This window comes from Lampetra planeri, chromosome 11 (genome assembly GCF_965212315.1).
Source record: "Lampetra planeri chromosome 11, kcLamPlan1.2.h2, whole genome shotgun sequence".
NCBI classification, from domain to species: Eukaryota; Metazoa; Chordata; class Hyperoartia; order Petromyzontiformes; family Petromyzontidae; genus Lampetra; species Lampetra planeri.
The window spans coordinates 9,960,907-9,971,986 of NC_136117.1; positions in this window are offsets into that span (position 1 = coordinate 9,960,907).

Genomic DNA, 11,080 nt, shown 5'->3' on the forward strand with positions numbered 1-11,080 from the left:
AAGGGGGCGTGGCCGGGGGCGGAGCCAGGCCACGTGACAGTATAAGAGGGGCCCCTGGAGGGGACCTCAGGGCTGTCGTTTGGAGTAAGATCCCAATCGTGCTGTTGAAGATCGTCACTGTCTCGATTTAAACCTTTCGTGACTGCAGGGATTCATCTTCTTTGTTCTTTCGGTAAAGTCACGTAGAATGGAAATAATACAATAATAAAAATAAAACATAATTAAATAATTCTCACGACGTTTCGGCCACAACGCAAGCAGCCGTCCTCAGGTTAAGAACAGGTTTGGGTACCCAGACTGTCTTATCGACAGACCTGTTCTTCACCTGAGGACGGCTGCTTGCGTTGTGGCCGAAACGTCGTGAGAATTATTTTATTATGTTTTATTTTTATTATTTTATTATATCCCTTCTACGTGACTTTACCGAAAGAACCAAGAAGATCGTCACTGTCGTCACTGTCTTCTCGTCGCCATCGTCGCTGTCGTCTTCACTCGATATTGCGCTGCTAGACGGTGGTTGGCTGTCTCGGTTCAGCGCCGTCAGTGTTAGATGGCTCGTGTTGTCTATAGGCTAGCAACCCACGTAGTGTTGTGTATAAACGAGATATAGAAGAGTGTGTACCAACGTAGGGTGTATAGTGTGCGTTAAATAAAGTGCCACCAACCCTTAGTGTCTCCGAAGTGAGTCACTACACAAGTAATAACCAGGCCAAAAAAACCCTTGCCTATCTTCTGAGACTTGAAAATGTTTTGAGTAATTTGATGAAAGGCATAGATAGATCTCTTTTGAGATCTCACATCTTAATATTTTAATAACACAATATTATGAAAATGTTATTATGTAAACATCTTTCAGTAATTTATTTTAAAATATATATTTTATAATATTCACTGAGGAGCAATGTCTTATTTGAATTGGTTAATTTGAAAAGGTAAATAATTGTACCCTATTTGGCTGCAAGAAGCCAAATAAGTCTACTCTGCAATCATGTCCTTGTCTTGGCACACCCTTAATAGTATTCTCAGGTATAATAAGCACATAAACATGAAATTAATTATGTTTTAATCCATTGTCTTCTCTGTGGTGCACAGTTAAAGACACGTGTGAAATTACTATAGATGATACTGCTGAGATTCAAATTTAATGCATAAGCTCCAGGGAGCTCAAGTAGGCACGTAGCTTATAAATATCAGCATTTAGCGTACAGTTCAATGACGTGTTTTCATTGAAATGCATTTAGTAAAGCCATGTTTGCTATGTATTATTCCATAAGAGCTATGTGTGACTTTAATGGGATTCTGGGGTCGGGGGGAGGGGGTAATTTGTTCTTCATTGGTGAATACAGCAACCAACAGGTATTCAATACACTAGAGATACTGCTCCAGCAATCACCAAATATTAACTGCTCCAGGAAAAGGATGCATCAAGTTTTTTTTTTCCCCAGACACTCAACAAAAATTGCGAAACCTTAAAAAATATTCTGTTCACGACTAATTGCTTCTGCAGCCTTTTTAGAGGCTTTCTGCCTGGGTCAGCTTGGCTTCAATGCCACTTCGAGCAGCTTTTGGTTATGACCATTAACTTCCCACGTGAGCTGACCTAACGTCGGGAATATTTTTTCCCAATCAGACCTGCTGTCTTGCAAAATGGACTGGGGGAAAACAATTAACAAAACAATTAGGCGGTGACAAGTGGTTTTTAGTCTGCAATTTTTTTAGTCTGCCTTAAATATATACATATTTTTACATACGGTGTAATGGACAGTGAATTGTTGTTTTCATCCGCTTTACAGTTCCAATGCATTTTATTATGTTTTATTTTTATTATTTTATTATTTCCCTTCTACGTGACTTTACCGAAAGAACCGAGAATATGAGTTCCAATGCAGTTATTTTCAGCAAGACAATATATGGCAGGATTTTTTTGTCTTTCTCATGGCAACTTCTGCACTTTAGTTTAACTCGAAATGAGCGTCGTCGCTTCACGAAGGATGTAAGATGCAGCCGTGGCGCTGATTGATGTTGCGGTTTTAAGGTGTGTTCATTTGTCTCCTGCGTGATGTCCTTGAGTGCTGTGGCTCAAGGGTATGTAACACTTGTAGGCAACGTTTTCATCCAATGTTACTCCTACAAATGCATCCGTATTTTTTTTGTAAGTTGGTGTCATAAGTTAATCCTAATGCCTGTTTAAAAGGCAAATGATGATGAATCGATTCATTGATTAAAATTGATTCTCATGATTTTAATCTGTCAGGGTTGGGATTGGCGGTTAGGGGGAGAGTGGTGAATCATTGCTCCTTGACTGTTTAGCCATAATTGTATAAAGCAATTCCAACTGTGTATCGGTGTCCATGCGGTTAACGGTTACGATGTTGGCATTTTCATACCTACATTTTACTTTTCATTTTTGACATTCGGCAATGAACAGCGCTCGATGTAGCGTGCAATGGTGCAGTTGTTTACGTTATTCACAGCTTTGATATTATATTCTCTTCCAAGATATCTCACCAGTGTGGAAGAGGAGGCCAAATACTCTCTAGAGGGGGCTCTCTAGAGCTCCCTCGAGTTAGCGCGCTTCTGCCAGCACTGGTGTGAGAAAGACATTTCTCACCAAACCTTTATCTTTCTTGAGGATTTATTGCTTTCGTATTTTTTTATACGCCTAATATTCCCCTTTACTGAAATAACCACAATTCTGTTGTCGCTCATTTGAATCTGGTCAAATACCACAATGCACACGTTTGATTTTCCACTGACACGCATTTGAAGAATGGTCAGGTTTGCGGCAGCATATTTGTTCAGTGCTAAACATCCATGCATCCGTTCCTCACTGTACGCTCAGCAAAAGCCAATTACCACATAATAAACAGAAGACACATGCACACATTAGGCAGAACAAGGAAGGTGTCCCTCAAACCCCACAAATCTGTTCCGGACAGTGAAGATACTGACATTGGCAATCAGCTTCCTCGGAATAAAGACTGGGTAAAGGAATACCAAGTGCACACTCTATCGCATGCCTTCATCACCTACCTGCCGGTCCGTCTGAAGAAAAGTCAGTTCTGTGTGTGCAACCCCAGCTGTAGGATCTCATTGAGCTTCCTGAAGCCAGCGTGAATTGAGACCCGAAAGAAAATGAACATTTTACGTTAACATATATCCAGGAAAGAACAAGAAAGCAAACTAAAGGTGATCGGTGATACATGTAAACTTAGATATATATACAATAAGCACAAGTTATATTATTTTGTGTCTTAATTCGTGGCATCCACATGATGCTATAGTAAGCATAACTGGTTTTCGACTAAAACCTGTGCCAACAATAGCAGCTCATCTCTGCATATTTACAAGCTGGCTGCATGTCATATGCTGTAAATTGGCTTCATATTTTTCCACTTACCTCTAAGCAGAAAGGACCTTATGCAGCTTGCTGATAAAACTGTAATCCTGGATTTTCATCCGGAGCAAATCCTATCTTATTTCCATACTCGCTCTGCCAAGAATTCCCTCCTTGTCCGTTTGTGGGAGAAATAAAACAAATCGCCGCAGTTGATTTTAAAGTTCAACATCCATTACGTCTTATAAGGGGCCTATATACCATGCCATTGTCGAAATCGCATGTTTTAAAAATAAACGTGTGATTAGTTTTCATGTAAATGAGTAGAGTAGCAGATTCTTTCGGTGAAATATTTCACAATTGTACTGGAAATTCTAAAAGCTGACCTGAATAGCTACAAAATGATGAATAGAGAGTGTACAATATTAGTTTAAGAAATTTCAATGAACAAATGAATAACACTCATTTCAATGAATACATCGTGTTTTATGTTATTCTAAAATTGCAATCGATAGGAACAAACTTACATTCATCATTTGCCTGTAATTGATATTACATTTGTGTTGCTGTTTTGATGTATTTGTGGAAAAAACTAATATTTGAAATAACCTGCTCACACATTCAACAATGACAATTATAAAAAAAAGCATTATTGAACACGACATTTGCTTAAACTGTGATGTCCTAAAATGCAGCCCAGTGTGAGCATAAGGCCAGTTATCTTGATTTATGGATTCGCAGATATTGAATTGGTAACCCTGTTTGCAGCACTTTAGGGGCCATTCTCTGTCACTGTATTTGTCAATTTCTGTGCTTGGGAGGTTTAACGTCTTGCTCAAGTCGTGCTTGTGTAATGTGGTGTGTAGGCCCCACACAGCCGGCCAGCTGGAAGTCAGTGGCCAATACTAACATTTTAGTAGTTTCATGTCGCAGCCTGCTTCCTCCTGCCCATCACTGCTGCCATCAGCACTATAAGCCCTCTGTTGCTCCATCTCCATTTGTGCGTTTACTATCATCACAGTCTCGTCTTCTCATTCGATCTTGTTCAGCACTTGGGAGACCCATCGTCGTCTTCTTCCGTACGGCTGCTGATGTGGATGCAGAGCAACACCAAGTACAATTTCACATGCAGGTGGTCAAGCCAGATAACCGCGTCAGGAGCAGCGTAGTGCGTCGCTGCGATGTCTCCACCGTATTTGCGGATCGGTCATTGCGTCGTTACATGCTGTACGGTCTGTTCTGGATGACCACAGTCGCACACCGGAGAGTTTTTAATTTTCCATTTGTGCATCAGGTAGTATCTACGTCTGTCATGGTTTGTGCAGATGCGGTTTAGGGTGGACGATGAACTTCGTGGAATATCAAACCCTGGTATCTTCTGCGTTGGGTCTCTCGTGAAGTGTTTGTGAGTTCTTTTGAACGCCCTTCAGCTTTCCAAGCTTCGTTGGGGTTGAACCCGCATCGTTGAATGAGACCGGTAATGTGGTTTATGGGCTGTTCTTGCGCAGTCTGTCTTGGTTGTGCTAAATGTGTGCAAATTAATACATAATGAAGAAAAAGATGCCTTAGGCTATATCTGGGTCTCTAGGAATGTTACTGAATTTTAATGATCATGTGAATGCAACCAGGCTGTGTATTCTTCACACACTGCATCAAAGCACAGTGCGATACACACGACCACCATGTGTATGTATTTAATAGATATATGCCACAAATGTAAAACATATTAAGAGCTCGTGTTTTTCAATATATAGAAACTGCCTCCAGTTTTTTTAACAGCTTGTAAGTACAACATGAATTATACTTGCATGGAAAACGCTGCTGGATTCTGGATAATGTTTTATTGGTCAATGTGTTTTCCTGATAAGCTTGTAACTCAGCAATGTGTGAAAGAAATTATATCGTGGACAAATATAATAAAAACAATTTTAATGCGTGTCCACTACATTAGCGGATTACTTCTAATGCACGTTGTATATGACCAAATCACCCAGAATGCACCCAATCCCATCAGATCTCTGAAGCTAAGCAAGATTCAACTCAGACGGTGCTTGGATGGATGACCATCACCCTTAGAACAGGTGCAGTTGTCATTGTGGGCAGTGCAGCTAGATCCGTTGTTGTACCCTCACTCCTTTAATCAAAAACAAAGATTCGCCCATATAGGCTTAACAGACTGTTAGGGCAAGTACTGTTTGCGAGCACCCTTGAAAGCCGGCACGCCACACGAGGGAGTGGGTGGCCAGCACCACACCCGATCGCCTTTGTCTCCCTCGTGGCGATGTTTACCTCGCTATCTACTCATTTGAGGCTGAGTCGACCAAGGGGAGGTCCTGCACCGGTTCAGATAATCGTGAAGTATTGGCCGTAAGCGCTAAACACTCCACTTCCGATCGCCCACAATTTCACAAGCCTGCAGTGACCAGCTTGGTGAGGTATGATCAAATAACCCTTACTACTTGTACAGTGTGGGGATGCCCTCATCCAACAGCCAATTTACAAATCCGTTGTCCATGTACATATTATATTTATTCATAATCGATTTTCTGCTCAAAAGATCAAGGTTATCTGCATAATGACTGGCGTATGCTTTCGCTTTCAACGTTTGCTATCGTTTGAAAACTAAAATAACGTAATAATTTATCGAGATCATCGCATCCACGCCATGCCAGTTTGTCTTAAATCGTGAAGAAGATGCCTTCTCTGTAGTATGGCAGTTATTATGCACTAAAAACTGAAAAATGTTTATTCATCGCATAGAAAAGACTTCATCCAATTTTCACGATACATTTGAAAATGGTGGGATGGCGAAGGAGAAAATGTTTAGGTTTAATAATGAATATTATTATTTTCGCAACTGCTGAAATATAAAAAAATAAACTTCCATATAAAGCGTACAAGCTAATCCTGCAAACACGCCTTCTAAGGCTTGAAGGGGGGGGGGTGGAAATCTTCAAAAATTCATCACTTCAGGTGTCCTTTGGCGAAATATTCTGGGAAAAGTAATTATCTAGTTGTGTTTGGCTTACTGGTTGTGACAGGAGGGCAAGGCATGCCTTTGGCTGAAAAGCTCAAGTGTGATTAACGCTTGGCGAATTTGTGTAGAATTCGAAGCCGAGGCTATGTGACTTGCGAGAGTGAAGGAGAGCATTATTGTCAGGTTTTATCTGTCAAGGCTCAAAGCGTGCCACAGTGCTCACCCCATGAGGTCTGTTTTAATGGCAAAAGGGACATGCCTTTTCCAAAAGGTTTGAATGAAACACTTTAACATTTTTAAAAGGTCTCTCTTTTTAGACCGTCTTATGTATACACAAAAACAAGTATAATATTTAAAAGTGCAATCAAACGCACATATCCTTTCAATTAATATATTTGAAAGATGTTTAGGCACTTATTTATGATGCGTTTTTATTTACTGATGGAAGTTAAGCTGTAGGTGTCAACCGTCACGAAAGCAGCCTGCCACGTCTCAATTTCTTTCTTATCTCGCCTCTTCCCACGTAATCTGGTATCTCTTCAGGGCCTTCCACTCTCTGCCTTCAACATCATTCATTGTCCTTTCGTCCCCTCTGCTTGCCTCCCCCTCTGGAGGTGCCCAATCTACAACCTCCTATCGCATTGCTCCATCTGCAGCACGTACCCAAACTATCGCATTAATTTTCCGACAATCATCCGATCCACTTTGCTTTGTCCAGCGTTCCTAATGGTATTCTCAATCACACTTGTATCTGTCAGACCCCCCCCCCCCCCTTTTTTTCTTTTGCTCCAACACTGCACTTACATTCTACACACCAGCCAGCAATTGCAGATAACTGGCCGCTGGGTAAGGAGGCACATGGCTACAAACCAGCCGAGTTTTGAGGTGGGATTCGGTGGATTGTGCTTACATTGCACAAGACATGGCTACTTGCCTGAACAGCGAGTGCCCTGCAAAGGGCAGTAGGGTGTGTGTGACACTGACCGCCGATCTGTCCAGAATTTCACTGCTTTTTCCCTCCGATTCACGGCCTATCTCGAATCTCTCCAGTTTATCCTCATGTGAAAGCATGGCCAACTGTCTGAAGCAGGGCTCCTTGTCGCCTTTACAGCTCTGTAGAAGGCAAAGGTACAGCCCTGCAATGTTAATGCCACTGATGGGAAACCATAGAGAACCCCTTCTAGAGAGGGTAGTGGGCCTACTCCAGAGGTCGCAAACGGGTTTTGATTCCTTACCCGTACCCGTACTCGGCCGGGTATGGGTAGGGTATCGGGTACCTGATTGCGACCTTTGGGATGAAGCCATGTTGCAGGCGCGGGTGGATTGATTCTAGGAATTTTCATTGTGAGAAGAGACAAGACATTGGGAAATGAGTGACAAACAGTTACTCACCAGTGACTCACGGCCTAGCCGTACCCGTACCCGGCCGCACCAGGATCGCAAACGGGTACCCGTACCCGGCCGGGTACGGGTAGCCGGGTATCGGGTAGGGTACGGGTATCGGGTACCCGATTGCGACCTCTGGCCTACTCTCTCGCCACACATTCTAAAAGAGGTAGAAGTAACAACCCTCCTCGACTTGCTGCAGTATAAGCCACTTATACTGCTGAGTGGAGAGCAGTATAAATAGGTAGGGAGGGGGGGGTTAAGAACGTGTCTGCTATTTCAACTGCCACGCCAAGAGTTCTAACCAATGCCCTCTCGATTGCTTGGCCACCGCCGCAGTATTATTTCACTTCACTATTGTGCTACAACATCCATACTCTCCTTTCCTTTTCTAACCTTATCCGTATTTCCGCCACGGCGGTTATTCTTGGCTTCGATACATCTACACTGCGGCCAAAGCGCGCCCGCTCTCTCAGCTTGACGGCAGCCTGCACGCCCCGATTGCAATGGCCTCTTCTTCCCTTTGGTCCTGACGATGACGACTTTCTCAATAGTGCGACGACAAGCCGGCAGCTGTCCCAGACTCTGCCGGACACACGCCGTCAAGCATGACCCCTGAGGCCACGGTCTTGGCTTCCATCGCGCCTGGCAATGGGGCACGGCACAGAAGAAAGGGGAAGAAGGAAGGTCCGTCACCCAGACCGCCATGCTATAAATAGGGAGCGAGTATCAAAGAAGTAAAAAAAAGATAAATGGTTCGTCCAGTGCCCCTCTACATCTATTCCATGACACTTCCTCCTCGGCATGCATCGACTCGTCCGACTATTTAAATGCCACTTACTGTTCCGTGCCACCTATGCCCGCGGTGACAATTTCAGTGAAGGTTAACTTTGCTCCCAAGGGGGAAAACACAAGTAAATGTCTCATCCTTCATCATCGTCAGGCGCAGATGTGTTAATAGTCACCGATAATAGGGTCGGCCAGCTTTATACCGGCTCTAGCGTCACCCTCCCCGGGAAGCGATTTGCTTGACTCACTTACGATAGAGGCCATATATATTATGGATGATATTGGTCGCGAAAGCCTACGTGTTAAACTGATCGTATATATTTGTAAGTATTTTGTACAAGACGTAAAGCAGGTTGTAACTTCAGGTTGATCCTGGCCTATGAGTAAAACCAATAGACCTCTAGGCCATCATTTTTGGAGGGCCCAAATTGTAAAAATAGTTTTTCAGATTTTCCAAGGTATAATCATTGACTGACCTCCCTTGCGAATTAATGAACTTCCACAATTCAGAGTAATGATTGGATATTATCGTGCTGAATGTAGCGCTTCTAGTTGGTAAATGGGCAATGTAAACAAATTACATAAACACATATTGGAATTATTATTAGTTCTAAAATTAAGACATATTGGAATCATACTGTACTGAAATGTAACAGTGAACAGTATAGCCCTTTATCAATCCACTGCTGGATGAAGGCCACCCATTCCGTGTTGGTCATAGTTGTTTGACCATACTTCACCATGCTGGTCAGCCTGTGTAGGGTGAAGGGGTGCATTCCAGGACCAGTTCAGGCATCACTTGCCGCTGAGGTTACCCATGACCATGAATCGCATTGAGGCCGCCAGGTTCACGGTGTCTGACGCTAACCACTGTCCCACGGCTCCTACCAACAACATATATTAATGGAAAAGAATTTATGCTTACACGCATTGTGGGAGTAACTACGTTTTAATTACTGAAACATTGCATCATTATGTGCCTAGAATACAAATTTCAGCTGTGTAGCCCTTGCAGAACTTCATTTTAATTCATATCAGTCGGTCAAGATTTTCGATACGTATTCTATCCAACTGGGCCTTTTTCTTCATCTTAAAACTATTATATCATTTATGCCTGAGATTTTAAACCATAGTTTTTACATTAAGACTTAAATTTCAGCTACAGCTGTCCAGGGCCGAACTCTAGAAAATATTTCAGCACCCAACACACCACATCGATAATATCTTCTCACTATGGCTGTGGCTGTTAGTCACATGCCAAATCCCAGTCTACCAGCACTCCAGAAATGATTCAGTGAGAAATTAATCCACGATCAACATGTGAAATTAGATATATATATTTTTTAAAATCCATCCGTTGTTCATCCACCTACATCTCAGACATGTAGGTTTCCTGAACATACTTCACCATTCTGGCCAGTGCAGGTTAGTGAAGGAGGGATGGGCCATCACCAGTTTTGATATCATGTGCCACTAATGTTAGCCGTGCCCCTGAATCAAACTCAAATTGACAATTTCATAACGCACCATGCTAACCACTAATGTACCACTGTTTTGTCCACAAGCATCATTTGGGGTCGTCAAAAGGTGAAATAATTCAGAGTCCCACACAGTGACAGGAAGTCTGCAGAGGCAAGAAGCGTCGTGTAATCTATACCCCAGGGCTCCTCAGTCCCACATTTTTTTGTGAATCTCTCATTTATATGCATACTTATTGAAACACAAAAACAATTAACAATTGTTTTTTGAGCAGCCCTTAATTAATTTTGTCCAACAAGCTACTTGCTTTGCAGGGACTGCACCAGAGAAATCCCTCACAAAGTAAATGTGTGCTCGATTTTATTGTAGGGGGCGGGGGGAGGGAGATCAGGGAGGTATGAATGTCCCGTTATTTAAATGCTTATTGTTTAAAAAAAGAAGTTATAACAAGGCAATCCACATATTCCTTTGTGACCTGAATTTGCCGCATGTGGCATTATTTAAATGTATTGCATTTTACCGGCTGGGTACCCTTGTGGTCAGCAACTCTCACCGCCGGGTCACTTTGTGTGGAGGTAACTGTTTCATTATTGCGGCTGTTGGCAGTTTCAGCAGGGAATTCACAAAGCGTACTGTTTCCCGCAAAGTTGAAATTGAATACCCTGTGACATGGTTAATTACACGAATGGTCTATTGTGCGGTGGTATTATCATCCAACTTCCACTGTTGAAAAGTACCCTCAATTGCATTTTAAAATTCATTATCATCCTCATGTACTTGGCTTAGAACACTAAAATAGACCTCTCTAGCAGAAGAGAATTGTCACCAACAACCATTATTTATCCACTTCTAGATGAAGGTCTACCCATGCAATCTCCATCTCTCTTGGTCCTGTGGTGCCACAATCCATCTCACTTCTGCACATTAGCTGCTTTTATCACTTAATCTCGGACATATTCTCTCCTTCGGCTGCCATTCCATCACCAGTCCTGTCCATCATTTTCTCAAACTCTTTGGTTCTTTCGGTAAAGTCACGTAGGTATAAAATAATAAAATTCATTTTCTACCGACGTGACTTTACCGAAATAACCAAAGAGTATGGATCCCTGCAG